The 14,840-nt window shown below is 37.5% G+C and overlaps 1 protein-coding gene across 2 annotated transcripts in view; it reads right to left on the bottom strand.

The window, feature by feature from the left end:
- LOC109112920 (nuclear receptor corepressor 2) overlaps positions 1-13,478 on the bottom strand; it is a 133,834-nt gene extending 120,356 nt beyond the window's left edge. For both annotated transcript variants that reach the window (XM_042762543.1, XM_042762544.1), the window contains exon 1: positions 13,017-13,478. The gene's annotated coding sequence lies outside the window, so the exon portion shown is untranslated. The remainder of the gene's footprint in view (positions 1-13,016) is intronic.
- Positions 13,479-14,840: the final 1,362 nt, after the last annotated feature.

Below are 14,840 nucleotides of genomic sequence, written 5' to 3'. Positions count from 1 at the left end.
GAGAAAAAAAATCGATGCATCGCAATTAGAGGTCGACGATTAATCGGACGATTTTTGGCATTTTTTAAATGATGGGCCAATTGTACTGCAAATAAGACCGATTTATAGGCAGGTGCACCGGCAGGCAGCTAAGCGTTGTTGCGGAACTTCCTCTGAGGCTGTGTGAGAGCGCACTCATAAGCAGTTAGGAGCAGCAGGCAGTGTGTAATACAGGGCTCCAGACTGCGACCATTTTTTCTGCCGTTGTGACTAATTTTTGTGAGCGGTCGCACTGGTGCGACCACCGCGTTGCCTAGGTCATAAGCTCTGCCATTTCTGTTGCATTTGAGAAACATCAAATGGCAAATGAAACGTTTGTGTTGCTTTTGGGTGATATATTTTGGCTGAAGAGCTGAGACCGTTTATCAGCTCGGATTGTGATACAAAGACTTGTCCGAGCTCAGAACAGCTTTACTCGGGAGCCAAAGTTGATTTCGCGACACTGTTACTGCATAGACTCAACAGTGCTGTGAGATTCAGTGAGAAGTGTTTGAATTCGCCGAACAATGATAAAGTTGCTGCGAGATCTAGTGAGAATTATGCACAGAATTCTGTTTTAAACAGCGCTGACATGCATCAGTAAACCAGAAGCGATAATGCTAACTGTAACCATGGTGTTGTGGTAGAAATAGTCGAATGCATTATATCCCATTCATTTCAGGGTTTGTACAACCTTTTGAGGGAGAAATTCAATCACTTTTCAATGACTTTCAAGCATTTCACACAACTATTTACAGCACTTTAAAGCTTTAAGATGATCCAGTTTGAATGTTATTTTTAATGGGATGAACAAAATATACTTTGTGGTAAACAAACACTTAAGTAAAAAATAAATGTATCAAATCAAAATTATAACCAGTAGACAGCAGCAAAGCGGCCCTTATTGGCTTATTAGTCATTAATTTCTACCTTTTCTCTGTATTTTGAAATTATAAAATCACTATTATAAAATATCAAATATATAAAAAATATAAATATCTCAGAACTTTACACTTTTTTGTGTATGAAGTAGGAAAAGTCACAAACTTTTCAATTTGCTACTAAATCACACAATCACTGAAGTTGGTCAGTTCCATATGCTAAAAAAATAATGGTAAATTTAATAAGAGTGGAATATATACATTTTCTGTATATAAAAATTAGATTTTGCACCTGTTACTATTTTTAATAAAAGTAAATTTTGTATGCATCTTAACTCAAGCTTAGTGCTTTACTGTCATATTTGTATAAACAAACTAAAGAAAAATAAACAATAAATGAAAATGAAATATTATTAGTAACTGCACTTATTAATGCAAAACAATAGTAATTTAAAGATTAAATGATCTTTATTTTGAAAACCCCCACACACCACCCCCAGTGCTACCAAATCTGCTCCTGGCGCCACCATCTGTAGAACTTAGTGGCGTTGGTGCCAATTCTCTCAAATGTTAGTCTGGAGCCCTGTAATATGTATGAAATCTTTTATTTTTGTTATCACTATGGCCATAGCAGTGTCCAGTGTTTCCTATACATTGAGTTATTTGTGACGGCTCGTCACTATATCAAAACTGACCGCCACAAATAGATTTTCAAAAAGGCTTGAGTAAAATGAGCGCTTCACGTTTCAAAATTAAAATGCAGCACGAGTGGGTGGGGTGGGTTATGCCGCTGCATTCTGAATCATTTGTAGAGGTTTGATTGTGCTTGATGGAAGTCCAGCCAGAAGACCACTGCAGTAGTCCAGCCTAGAAATGACAAGGGCCTGGACAAGAAGTTGTGCAGCAAGATCCGTTAGAAAGGGCCTGATCTTTCTGATGTTGTGCAATGCAAACCTGCAATATCGAGCAGTCTTTGAATGTGGTCTTTGAAGGTCAGCTGGTCTTCAAAGGATACAACAAGATTTCTGACCGAAGTTGATGGGGTAATTGTAGAAGAACCTAGCTGGATGGTGAAATTATGCTGTAGATTTGGAGTGGCAGGGAGGACAAGAATCTCAGTCTTTGCCAGGTTGAGCTGTAGGTGATGTTCTTTTATCCAAGCCGAGATTTCCACCAGGCAGCGTGAGATCCGAGCAGCTACCGTTGGATCATCTGGTTGAAATGAAAGATAGAGCTGTGTGTAATCAGCATAGCAATGGTAGGAGAAGCAATGTGCCTTTATGATGGGACTTAGTAATGTCGTGTATATGGAGAAGAGGAGGGGTCCAAGAACTGATCCCTGAGGAACCCCCGTGACTAGTTGATGTGCTTTTGATACCTCCCCTCCCCAAGCCACCCTGAAAGACCTACCATTGAAATAGAATTCAAACCAGCGAAGTGGAATCCCTGTGATGCCCAGTGATGAAAGGGCAGACAGGAGGATATTGTGGTTGGGAGGATCTGATGATTGACAGTGTTAAAGGAGGATGAGAACTGATGATTTGGAATCAGCTTTTGCAATCCACATGGCTTCCGTGACTGACAGTAGCGCAGTCTCAGTTGAATGGCCACTCCTGAAACCTGACTGATTAGCCAGTTTGTTGTTCTGTGAAAGAAACTGATACCTGGTTGAAAACAACACTTTCGAGGGTTTTCGCTATGAATGCAAGGAGAGAGACAGGTCTGTTGCTATCTGTAAGTGAAGTATTTGAATGCAGTGGGGAAGGTGCCTGTGAGGAGAGATGTGTTGATGGTGTGTGTGAGTGCTGGTAACAGTGTAGGAGAGATTGTTTGGAGAAGGTGTGAGGGGATTGGGTCTAAAGGGCATGTTGTATGATGGCTGAAGAGGAGAAGTCTTGATACTTCTACAATTATACTGAAAAAGTGTGACTTAAAATGTATAATCAGATTTTGTCTAACAACGTAAGTGGAGTCCCATTTGAGAAGCTAATGATTTACAGAAATATTACTAAGAGTAATAATAACAACAACAACAACATGTATACACACCTTAGATTCTCTGTCTTGATCATTGTCAACAGCATTAATTGTGATCACATAGCTCTGTGAGGAATGCACTCACACGTGTTATATTGGGAAATAATGTCTATTATCAATGTTCATTTTTGCAGATATCTGAACGCTGTTATTGGTGCTGATTACCATCAATAAATCAGTCAACCACTGCTTACAGTAGACTGCTGCTGATATAAGATCAACAGACACTGATAGAAAGTACAGCTCCTCTTCCAGTGAAGTCTTGGCCACTCTTCCACATGAGTCAGTACTTTATTATGCTGCCAGAAACTCACACACACACATAGCAAACTCATCCTGGGACTAACTGCCACATAAAATCCACAAGCTACAGACCTCATGCAATACATCAGGCAAAGAACAGAAACCTGTGGAGCATTCAAACAAAATGACATGGGGAATGAAGAAGTTATTACAGCTTAGGAACAAGCACTTGGAGATGTAAAAGGATGATGGTAAAGACATATTTAAATCCCAAATGCAGAGCTGCAGCCAGATTATATCTCCAAATTGGCAACTCTGGACATACTACAGGCTTGTAAAGAAAACAATGGGACACAGGAATTGTCAGAGGGACTTTTCTAAAAGGCAAGTTCCACTAGTGTCTTGTCATTTCCTGGCCTTACTTTTCGACTTGATTACTTTTCCTCCCTCTTTTAATTTGTAACTGACCCGAATAGACATGTGCCGGTATTCAGTAATGCGATATATAACGTAATTTATATGCACGATATTGTTATTGTGGGCACTTCTAAATACCGTGAATAATTATATATTACAAATTATTCAGAATTTGGAATACATTTTAAGTATAATTTTCCCATCAACTGGTCAAAATGCACAACACCGCTGTATGCTGCTTAAAAGACTGCGTGTGCACTCTGATGTAAACAAGAAGCATAAGAAGCACATGGGGGAACGAGTGACAGACGCCCTGAATGAAAGCAGATTCACTCTCTGACAGCAGATGACACTAAACTGCAGAAAATGCAGCCATTACCCTGGAAATCTCATAAATAAAGCAGGTACACTACTTTCTTAAATGTATTTAAATAGATTTAAATAGCCATTCAGATTTGTGGATTTGCTATGGTGTTCATCACTGCACCAAATACTTAAATATTTAGACTTAATAGGCTATTTATTTTCAAACTTTTTTTACATTTTAATCTGGACTACAACATGCCCTAGATATTGTCTGAAAGTTTTTTGATTCTTTATTGTTCATTCACACTTTAGATTAGGGCTTCATTAGTTAACATTAGTTAATTCATTTGACAAACTGCCACTGAAGAATTCTTCTAAACATTCATTAATCTTAGGTATTCCAATATTTAATAACATGTTGTTAAAATCGAAAGTTTCAACGGTGTTATTTAATGAGCTAACATGAACTAAGACTTGTATTTTTAAAAAAGATTAATAACTTCTGTAGCAAATGTAGCTATTGCTCATTGTGAATGTTAATGCATTAAGGTTAACTAATGAGGTCTTATTGTAAACTGATATCTATTGATCTTTATAGTTCTTTTGCACTTTAATCTGTGTAAAACTTTAACTTATTATATTTTTCTGTATTGCTTTATTGTATTTAAATGTTAAGTTATTTTTGTTATAAGAAAAAAAGTTATTAAACCTGTTATACTGTATTATGACCATAAATAATAAAAACAATACCATGATAATACCATGATGATTTTGTTCATCTGAACTTCATAAACTACTGTTGTTTTTATATGGAAACAGTACTTTTGGTTTATATCAGGAAAACAAGCTTTGTTCATGGATATCATGTAACATCACTGGCCTCATTCAACGCACTCAACATTTCCGAGATCATATTATGAAAATAAATCCTAAAGCTGGCATTCACATTCACAGTGACTTGAGTGAAGAAAGATTCAGTGAGATCAACAGTAAGTGGCCGATAGCAGGAAGGTGAAGCCTGTTTCCATTCCTTCTTTGCATGCATCTGTCAATTTCGCCAACTCATACACACAGCTGCTTTAGGCTCTACTACGCAAAATCTGTCCACCCCTCACATTCTGATTCATAAGCCATTGCTTGTTTCATAATAGGCCAGTGAGTACAAAACCCTGAGGCAGACAGAATCACCACCAATACACTACACCCTCACAACTGCAGCGGCAGAGAAAACAGAGGATAATGAAGAAAACATCAGGTGGATGACAGACAACCCACATACAGCCTTAACTCTACCCTGATATTCAGGTCAAAGTGCAAAGGGCTGCCATGAGCACTGAGAATCCAAAGAACAGCTGAGCTAAACTCAAAACACACATTTTATATAGAGACAGGCAGTAAAAGCAAAATCCACTCCAACAGATTGGCTGATAAAATGAGAAGTAAATCTAGGACAAGCTATAAAATAACTAAGTTGTTCAAAATACAGAACTTGGTAAAGGTATAGTTTGAAACATGATTAACAAAAGGATACTTGTGATTGGCATACAACTGTTATCAAATATATAACCTTGCGAACTTCAGAAAGCATTCAATGGATTTCAATGACTGAATCTTTCTATCTTCAATCACAACTTCATACAACAGCCCAGCATTCATACCGCATTTTGCAACCATTTTTTCTGCCGGTGCAACTAATTTTTGTTAGTGGTCACACTGGCACGACCACCGCATTGCCCAATTCATAAGCGCTGTTATTTCTGTTGCATTTGAGAAACATCAAATGGCAAATGACATGAAAGCAAAACTAAACAGCACTGCGCAGCTGAAATGTAGCATGGTTTAGTTTCGCTTTCGTTTCGTTTGCCGTTTGATGTTTTTAGATGCAACAGACGTGTCCCTCGCACTTTTTCAGACAAATGTGTTCAAAGAGACTGGATAGTCTGTGCACGATCTGATGTTTTATTTGAGATTTACTGAGATTAACAGCACGGAGCGCTTCATACTCGAAGCCGGAGGGCGCTCTCGCTCAGAAAATCATGAAATGAAATTCCTAATATGGACAACAGCGCCCAGCTATCGCTGTATGAAAACAGTTGTTTTCACAGAAAACCAGAACATTTTGGAAACATGAAGACATTAAACATACGATTGCGACAATATATGGTTTTTCAAGTCATCTCCAGCAGGTGATAAATAAAGTATATGAACAATGCAGTGCTAATTGACACAGCATTTATTACAGTATAGAAACTATTCTGCCTTATTGCGTGATAAAAAAAAGTGTTTGTAGTATATAAACAAATCATTATTATTTGTTATTGTCCAGCATTTATAGATTTCTAAGCCAATTAAAAGCTAGAAATTAGTGAAAAATTAAAGTTGCCTATACAGCACCAGTCAAAAGTTGAACAGTAAGCTTGTTAATGTTTTTTAAAGTCTCTTCTGTTCACCAAGCCTGCATTTATCTGATCCAAAGTACAGCAAAACAGTAACATTTTGAAATATTTTTTAGGGCTGTGCGATATGGACAAAAAAAACCTATCACGATTTTTTTATAAATTTTGCGATTTCGATTTTAATCACGATTTTGACACACACACAGACATGCTTTACAGTCATAAATGGATTCAGTATAAATGTGAAACATATTTCCAAAAGAAAACCAATGAGAGCTTTATCAAAAAGTTGTAACATGCCTCTAGAACAGACATAAGTCAAAATAATCACTAAGTAAAGATGTCAAACGAAATGTCTAGACATATGGCAAAAAATATATATTTATTGTCCAAGGTTCACACGTACTCCGTCTGCAGTACGTGTATGCGGTGCAGAAGCAGCAGTGAGAGCGCATTATTGCAACGCGAAAGCACATTAAAATAATGCGCGAGTGCGAATCTCTCCGCTCGCACGCAGATTTCCTTTTGCTCTGTCACAAATCCAGACACGCGTGCTCAGATACACGCTGCTCTTGTCCGGAGAGAGTGCGTGCAATTAAAACATGTCTCCTCTCACTCACTCACCCACAACTCTCTCTATGCTCATGCGCTAGTTATTAAATCTTTTCACACCTCTCGATTTCTAACTTTTCTGTTCACATCTTTTACCGTGTGCAGTGTGAACGTTCTGATCCATTAACATGGGCTCAGAAAAAATATGCATCACAGACAGACTGTGTGAACCTGGAGTTACGTAGACATATGCCCAGTCTGTTCTGTTCTCACGCTCCATATAGGCGCGCTGATGGGATACAATAGAACAACAGTAATTCCTATTGGAATAATGGCCAAAACACACTACAAAAAGGAATTCTGTAATTCTTTTAATGGAAACCATTAGATTTTCTGTGATGGTTTCTATTGTTTTTTCAGCAGGGTAATGATAACCATACTGTGCTGCACACAATATTAAGCTGAAGTTTGACTTTGCAAAATTAAAAATCGCAAATCAAATCACCAGGAACGCAAAGGGGTTATGTGGCTTAGTAGAACACACAAATACATTATATCACTCAATACGGTCTATCCCCAGCACTCCACACCACAATCACAATCTGAATACATGCTGTACTTGACACCCAGTGTCACATGAACGCATACAGACACAAACACCTACATTTTTAGTCCCTCTCGAATGCCTGCTCTCCAGATTACTAAAAATGTCATAGAGCAAAGTAGCAGCTGCTTTTGATGTGGCTGTGCAGGTAGACACTGACTTTCTCCACAGACCGCCACTAACTGCAAGACCACTTGACACTACTGCTGACAACTACAGAACTCTTACAAAGAACACAAACGCTGAGTGTGCACCCAAACAGAAGTGCATGCTGCCATAGTTTAATGCATTGATATGCTAGAACAGCACTATGTATGTTTACTTCCTTAGGGAATCTGCTTTGACTGATTAAGAATGTATACTGAGGAAAGTAAAGGATATGCACTATGCATAATCACATCATAAGCAAATAAAGAAGTAGGTAAAAAGAAAGTTGTAATAGTTATATTTTGCTTAGAAGGAAATACTCACAAAATGCTGCTGATGTGAATATGATGAATTCATGCGATAACCACCTTCAACAGTCAAATCAAACAGGGTAAGTCTTTCATTAGGGCTTGGATGAAATTCTCATATCTTCAGAATGAGCATGCATACATTTGCTGGTGCAGGTGAATGCATGTCATAGAATAATCTAAAACACTTTGGTGTTATTGTAAGCTGTGGTTTTGTGTAAGACACCATTGTGTAACAAAGAAAGAGGAACTGATTATACTGATAAAACGGGAGACATCTGAGAGTAGGGGAGAGGTGAGTAGTGGCTGATTGCTCAGGGGAAGGGTTGACAGTCAGAACCTCCAGACAGTGCATTTACTGAACGTTAATGGGGTACTCCATTCTGACCATATACAAAATTTATGTCTGATCAAGGACTTCTTCTAAAACACCCAGAAGGCTGTTATGCTCTGCACTCCACAGTCCGCAAGACAAAGTATAAATCCCGCTTAACAAGGAACACTAACATATACATCCCTTGAAGTAAAAACAAAAGGCTCCCTGACCTTCGGCATGGGGTCATTAGTCTAATAGTCTAAAAGGTATTTGCAGCCTATATACTCTGGCCTTTTTAGCAATCAAACACTTGGCTATGGGCTCGTGTTTACTACACTCACAGCACACACACTGACCACCACTAGTACAGGACAGATGCAATGGGAATTAGTCCAATACTCTGCCTTAACTAATGGGATCAGTCAGGCTCAATTTTGATAGAATCAAGTCATACATTAGGATTATACGTTTTGCAATAGGGCATTTTGTATAAAACAAACTTGACTTCACTTAAACCATAAGCTGCCTAAATTTTTTTTTTTTTTTTTTTTTTTTTTTTTTTTACTTCTACCTACATCTAAATACCATAACAACAAATTTCTCTCCCTTCATGTATGTCAAAACTCTAAACAGAAAAATATTTTGGCCATATATATATATATATGTGTGTGTGTGTGTGTGTGTGTGTGTATACACACACGCAGATACACACACGACTGACCTGCATAAACTGCTCTACAGATATGGTGCTATCAACTGCTGATATGGAGTATTATTGCCTCACTGAGCTAACAAACACACCAGTGTCAACATTACACACATAACACTAGTTGTTACGTCACTCTAATATCACCCCACCACTAGGGGAACTCCAGCAATTCAGCCTTATCTAACTGTGTCTGTTATGACACAACTGCTGATGATAGCAAGCAAGAAAACCAAACACAAGGATGGGTGCAAATAGAAAGCTTATAGCCCACTTTGTAACAGGGCTATTCACTGATCCAAACGGCCTGTAAAAATACTCCATTAAAGTGGTAAAAAAATAAAAATAAAAAGGGGTTGGCCAATTAAAATTAAGTGTTCTTTAAATCAACAACTGATGGTAATTAACTATAATGTGTAATGTGGTGTTATCTGTTAGTCTAAGCAAACAAAAAATACTTTCTTGCATTTAAACGCAGTAAAAAGCAATTAAGGTATTCACCATACAACTTTGAATCAATGTAAATAATCCACAAATTATTATTCTTTTAATAAATTAATACTTTTGTCTAGCAATGTGTACAGTTATGTCACTTATAATGTTACTAAAGATTTCTATTTCAAACAAATGCTTTTGAACTTTCAATTCCTCAAAGACTCATCGAAAAAGTACCATGGTTTCCACAAAAATATTACTGTTTTTAACATTGATAAAACAAAATTTTTCTTGAGCAGCATATATTTATATTAGAATGATTTATGAAATATCATGCGACACTGAAGACTGGAGTAATATCTGCTGAGAATTCAGATTTACCATCACAGGAATAAATTATATTTTTAAATATACTCAAATAGAAAAGAGTTGTTTTAAATTTTAATAATATTTCACAATATTACTGTTTTTTTAGGGATGTAACAATTCACTCAAGTCACGATTCAATTTGATTCATGATTTTGACTCCATGATTTTTTTTACAAAATGAGATTTAAGACAAATTATAAATTAAATGTGGCCTTTTATTATTGCTTGGAATGCTGCACATTTATTTGTGAAATTGAAATATAACACTTTAATAATATACTAATAGCACTTGCATATTATTGCTCTTTTGTTGGTTTTGATTGCTTCTATTGTCCTCATTTATAAGTCGCTTCAGATAAAAGCGTCTGCTAAATAACAAAATTTAAATATGATGTAAATGTAAATAACAAAACAACTGAAATTTTACAAGCCCCAAATCAAATCAAATAAATAACATGAATAAAAGAAATCTCTTCATATAAACAAAATAAGGCTTTGCCTGTGCTCTTTCCATTTAAAAGAGGCAACCATTGGATTTTAATCATTATCCAAACAAAGATGCTGCATTCATGCAACATGAGCAGTTTTTAATTTAAATTAGATTGTATAAATTCAAAATTTGAAGCCAAAACAGAATGATTTGAGTTTTGTGAAACTATAAATAAAAAAAATCTCCATAAAAAAAGAAAGCGCAGATGAGCTGAACGAGACGCAGATTCACTCTTTGCCAGCAGGTGACACTTAAAGCGTTTTCTTGGTATCCGCTGTCAACAAAGCAGTGCTGCACTTATGAACTATAATATGCATTATACAGAGGCAAGATGAAAAGAAAAAAATACCATCTAAACTTTTCTAAAGACAGTAAGTTTCCCTCAGACATACATTAATATAAACTCCTACCCCTAATTGATTATCAATTTGTTTAGCATTTCAACCGATTTGAATCGTCACATATTTAAATCGATTTTCAACTGGCTCGCAGTTAATCGTTACATCCTTACTGTTTTTACTGTATTTTTGATTAAATAAATGCAGCCTTGATGAGCAAAAGAAACTTCTTTCAAAACATTTGAAAAATCTCAAATTTGAACGGTAGGCTGTAATATATAAATATGAAAAATATATAAATACTGTCTACATGAACAAGGCTGATATAGATTAATGCCTATAATAGCACAAAACAAAGCACTTTTCCGCTATGAAAGAACAACATTTTTCAATACACAGTGATTGCAGGAGGAACAGTTCTTCTGGAGCCTTATATAGACAGCACTGCAGCAGGGGCAAAACCCAACCAATGCAACACAGCCAACTCTGCAAAGAAGCCCACCACAGTCAATACAAAGAGTGACGGCATGATGACAAGCCAAGAAGCCTGCTCACACAGAAAGCATTTAGCATACAGTTAATTTCCATCAATGTTCCACTCTAGCTGTTCGTTTATCAAAATGAAGAACAGTCAAGGACAAACTCTTTGTAAGCCATCCTTATCTTGTCTCTGAATAGTACTCAAGCATGTTCCGCAGTTGATATAAGTAGAAACAAGGCATCTGAAATGAATTAACGAAAAGGCCGGCTGTAACAAAGCTTGCAGCTGCAAAACTGCTGTGCAAGATGTATTAGAGTTTGTGCAAAACATTTTGAAAACAGAGAGAACAAGTGGTAAACTAGCTCCACGTTTCACCAGACAATGCTTAAAAGCCAAACTCATTTCTTTTCAATGCTTATCAACAATCTGCATGGAGCAGTGAGGAGAGAGAGAAAGAATATCATTACTCAATACGCTGCGCAGAGGGGTGGAACTGGAGTTGATGTGAGTCCAAAATAAATCTGTTGTTTTCTGGCCATGAGTCCTGGCAGCCCTGCAGAGCAAAGAGGTTGTCTGAGGCCAGTTCTGTTTTGGGTTCAGGCATCTCACTGGTCCACTTATGACTCTGTTCTTTGTTCTCTTTTAATGTACAGTGGGAAAGAATGCTGCACAAGAGAAAAAAAAAGTCCCTCTGCTGGCCCATGTCCAATACACTTAAGCTGTGTGGCCCCCATTTTCACATTCCACTGCCTTTCATGTGCAAATCAACAGCTGTTGACAAGCATTTGGTATCCACTATGATTTATTGACCCTTAATAACAACATCCGAGATGGAAAGTGAACGACTGTAGCTCCAGCCTCAACCTCAGCGGGATATGAAGGTGTTAGAGAGCTTTGTGTAGGAGGCGTTACCCGTCGTGTTTATGTAAGACTTTTCAACACTTTCCTAGTGGTATTTACAGTACAATGAAGGAAACCAGAGTCTCTGATTCATATGAAAACAATAGAACAGTGAGGCAGTGTAGAGACTTGTGAAGTGTTTCATGAACAGTTGTGTTTCAGTACACCACTGCATGAGCTGTAGCTCTAAATATGGGCTCACAAACCACAAACTGTTAAAGTCTGAAAGCTATTCCCATGCCCTATTGGTCTTTAACCCTTAAATGTTATCTATATACTAGGGGCATACACATTTGCGAGGCTGGGGGGAGGGCCAGTGAGTGAGTGGTCCGAATTTATGATAAAAAAAATATTAAAAACTGTGAAGCAAATGGTATATATGCACATACATACATACATACGTATGTGTATATATGCATTTGTTTTTTTTTTATGATGTATGTATAACAGTTATACGCATACATAGATACATGCATAAATTTTCTTCTTCTATTTTTAGCGTGTATAAAAACACGAGTAAAGATTCCTTCCTCTGGACATGTTCAATAATAAGATGTTGACCAAGAAATTCTTAATACCACGGATCTAATCTAATTAACACCAAAGAAACAGATCCAAAACAGACTGAAACTGTAAGCCTCATTCTCAGCTTGCACCCGGCAGCGTTACTTCAGAACTAGACAAGCGTTCAATAAAATGTAACACACAAACCGAGCTAACTCGGCTAGCTCAACAGCCGACCCCCCAAAAATCGCTCAACGGCAGGCGGTGTGCTTTGCAAAACATCATTTATAACGCTAGAAACCGATTAAACACATAACGTAACGTGTCGGACGTAATTTAACAGCATTCCGTACAACGTTAAAATCACAAACACCGCTAGCTATGCTAACTAGCCGACCAGTCTTCACGAGAGGCTTACTCAGTGTAGCAGGGGTTCAGTGAAGGAATAATGGCCGTTAAGCCACAGAAAAGCCCCGTTCCTTCGCCAACGGCTCAGAGAAGTCTCGGCACCATTAAAACCGACAAACGACTGACAGACTCGCTGCCAAAACGTCTTGTAGTAACTTACCTCTCCGTGGAAGGTGAAGGTCTATCGTTACCGGACGTTTATGTAGTTTCTGAGGAGAAAGAAATTAAGAAATTTCCGCGAATAATCCACATGTACGGTTTGCAACGGGCGTGTTTTCGTCCTCGTCGGTTTGAGCCGCAAATCCACTTGAGCGCCGCGCGCCTGTCGCGTGAAAACCTAGGCTGCTCTCGCGCTCTCTCGATGGGTTCGGCCTTCTCGCGCTCCTCGTCTGTTTTTCTTTCTCTTCTGTCTGTTTTACTCGCGTTTCCGCCCTCTCATCTCCAAAAGGCTGTGATTCGAGAAGAGCAGTTCGTGCCCATTCTGTGTAGTCGTTTTTCGCAGCGGTGGCTGTAAATACACAAAGCGACTGAACGAGAATCTCCGCGGCTAGAGATGTGACTCGAGCCCGTGTGACTGACTGCTGCTAGCAAAGCAAGAGTCTGAGGGACGTCAAGTGCAGTTTCTCAGCCCTTAAAGGGCCAGTGAACTCCTTTTGAAAATAAGTCCCACTGCTATGTAAATCACTACAAATCACACCACTCGTACAAATATGCAAAAGATATACCAAGTAAATGATTCCTGAAGTGTGTGGGGGGACAAGTAGCAAACTGCGATTGTGAGTTTAAACAACATGGATTTTTTTCCTAACAAAATGAAAAATATAACTTAAAACCGGCCATACAAATGTTAAATCAAACACTTTAACTGTAACAAAAATGAAATGTAATTTCTGTTTGACATTTCATTGTCATTATCAATCCAGTACGACCCTGTCATAATTAAAACTATAATTCAATACTCAAATGACACATCAAATACTAACAGAAACATCTCAAAGGAAAAATCAAATGCTCAAACATCCATGTAGGATGATTAATTTTGCTTTTATTTATTATCTTATTTATTATTTTGATTATATATATATATATATATATATATATATATATATATATATATATATATATATATATATATATATATAATTTTTATTTATTTTTTGTTAGGAAACAATGTCAATAATTTAATGTCTAAAATATAAACAATTCAAAATAATAAGAAAAGGTTTTGCAGGGATAGTTTACCCATAAATGTAAATATGTAAATATAAAAATGTCACTATTTACTCAACCTTATGTCGATACAAACCTATAGAACCTCTTTTCTTCTGTGGAATCATGTTGGTAACAAAACAATTTCAGTTCCCATTGATTTTCACAAAAACTACAATGGAAGTCAATGGGAACCAAAACTGTTTGGCATTACCAGATCCCTGAATTTCTGACTTACATTATTTAAACCACAAAAGTTGTCTACACAATGATCTAAAATAGTTTAAAATAGCCAAACTAAATATCAAAGTTGCTGTCATCCAACTGAAATATCATTGCAGTTCCAGAAAACACATGCACACTTTGGCAAATGGCTCTTGCAGATACTAATGTGTAGTACCCCCTGAGCTGCGTCTCTCCAGGCCCACCAAATCTGGGCTATTTGAAGCCTGTGGAGACACAAGCTGTGGATACAGTGTTTTAACAATGAAGAATAGTGTCAGAGAGATCACACTGTGGGCTCTGTAAATGACCTGTAGTTTCGCTAATGATCTGAATCCTTTTCTCTGCAGCTCAGCCACCCACGCACGGCCATCAGGCACCGACAACCACGCATCCGTGATGCTCCAGAATTAATCAACCTTTCACACACAGTCTTCCCGAGGAGTCTTATATGTCAGCACAGTTTCATTTCCATACCTCTGTGTAAATTATGTTGACCCGCTAGGGGAATATTGTTTGTGTGGGCAGCTTCTTTATTCAAGCCCTTGTGTAA

Source organism: Cyprinus carpio, chromosome A8 (assembly GCF_018340385.1).
Source record: "Cyprinus carpio isolate SPL01 chromosome A8, ASM1834038v1, whole genome shotgun sequence".
NCBI classification, from domain to species: Eukaryota; Metazoa; Chordata; class Actinopteri; order Cypriniformes; family Cyprinidae; genus Cyprinus; species Cyprinus carpio.
This window is presented reverse-complemented; position numbering and strand designations above follow the sequence as displayed.